General features: G+C 28.9%; 2 protein-coding genes across 2 annotated transcripts in view; both read left to right on the plus strand.

Moving 5' to 3' along the window:
* LOC117169879 (neprilysin-2-like) overlaps nucleotides 1-1924 on the plus strand; it is a 55744-nt gene that overhangs the window by 53291 nt on the left and 529 nt on the right. The gene's annotated exons all lie outside the window — the stretch shown is intronic.
* Nucleotides 1-1924, plus strand: part of LOC117169339 (neprilysin-2-like) — a 52705-nt gene that overhangs the window by 7507 nt on the left and 43274 nt on the right. The window lies entirely within an intron of this gene.

Raw genomic sequence — 1924 nt, forward strand, 5'->3', positions numbered from 1 at the left:
TTAAATTAAAAAATAACTACTGCTTACAATATTATATAAATTAAAGATTTCAGATTTCAGCATGAGATGATGCAAAATTTCATTTTGAAGAAATTAGCATGATACATGCCAATTTCTTCACAAATATTGAGATATAATCGGGAATGAAGAAATGTTCACCTCCATATGAAAAAAATCCCTATGATGGGGTTGAAAAAAAACCTAGAAAGAGAACAAGTACTAAGAGACTTTAAAAATACAGTTACAGTTACGTTACTTAGCGAAAAAAGGTAACGAGGTACAGTTGCATTACTAGATAAATTAACTTTGAGTTACCTAAAACATTACTTTTTTCACTTTTTTAATTTCATAATTTAAAATTTAAAAGATCTAAAATGATAATACGTAAAAATTAGTTAAAAAGAAATAAGCATTACTTAAAGTAAATGAAAAATTCCCAATATACAGTTAAAATAAAATGTATATTGTGTTATAGACATGTCAAATGAAAAATATTCTAACTCATATTAATTCAAGCAAAACAAATTTGAATTTGACATGAAACACAGTAGAATTCAACCAAAAACTCTCAATCTGATTATATTAAGTTTCTAAGGAATTAGTTGAATTTTTAGTAACAAAGAGATTTTTTACGAAAAAAAAATCAATTTTCAAGCGACGGAGCCGATTTTTATAAAAAAGAAAAAAATTCCACTGAATTGTTGATTTTCAAACCATAAAGATGAGTTTTCTACAAAAGTGTGCATTTTTTAATCAAAAATACGAATTATTAACAAGAAAGTAACTTTTTGATTAAATAGTTAAACTTTCAACATAAACAGTTAAACTTCTAAAAGAGCACTTGAAATTTCAAATAAATAGTTGCATTTCCATACATAAAATATTAGTTTTCTAGAGAAAAATTAATTTTTAACCAAATACTTGTATTTTCTACAAAAAGATTTGAATTTTCCAGGCACAAACAACGGATTTAAAACAAAATAGATAAATTTTTAACCGAAGCAAGGAATTCTCAAGAAAACTGATGAATCTTCGACAAACCAAGTAAATTCTCAATAAAGCAGTTCGAATTTCAACCTGATGGTGAATCTTTTAACCACAGCTGAATTCCACCAAAAAATCCTTAACGAAATCAGAATAATTTTCTATTAAAAAAATGGAATGTTCCACAACAAAAATTAGATTCTTTTACTAAAAAAGGTAAATTTTTAAACAAAAAATTCCAATTTGTAGTCAATAAAGAAAAAATGTATTAAACTGTTCAAATTTCCGCCGAAAAGACAAATGTTCTACAAAGCTATTGTATTTTGTGGCCGGAAAAACTAATTTCCAATTATTTAAATTGTCAACAAAAAGGGGTAAATTCTGCAGAAAAAAATTATAGGTTATACTATTCCAAACGAAAAATATTTTAATATAAAGTTGTAACGGGTCAGAAGAATCACTTTTAAATACTCTTCATTTTGCCTGAACTATATTGCAGGACTTCTTTATTATAACAGACCTTGGCCGGTCAAGGGTACAAAATGAACTGACTACCCCGTACAAGAGAAACAGTGGCAACGGGTCCCTCCTTCTAGGACTCGACGAGTGGGGAGGATGGAAGATCCTTTGACATTCTTGTTACATTTGGCATTTGTAACACATAAAAACTATGATTGCAGCAATGGCCGTATATCCTAAGTACTGCAGCCAACTGGTGGCCTGTTCAGTCCAGGTTCGCGTTCTTCTGTCTCTAGTGACCTTATCTATTGCATTTTCGATGTCGTCGACTGATTGTTTTAAATTATTTAAATTCAGAGGCCTGATTTCTTGAATCAAGGGTATTAGCTTGTCTTTTATAGAATCTAATTGTTTGTAGGTATACGGTAATGATATATTTTTCCTCTAGCTTATTTCTCTTATTAGTGTGTCGGTAGAGCTT

Source organism: Belonocnema kinseyi, chromosome 3, assembly GCF_010883055.1.
Source record: "Belonocnema kinseyi isolate 2016_QV_RU_SX_M_011 chromosome 3, B_treatae_v1, whole genome shotgun sequence".
In the NCBI taxonomy this organism is placed as follows: domain Eukaryota; kingdom Metazoa; phylum Arthropoda; class Insecta; order Hymenoptera; family Cynipidae; genus Belonocnema; species Belonocnema kinseyi.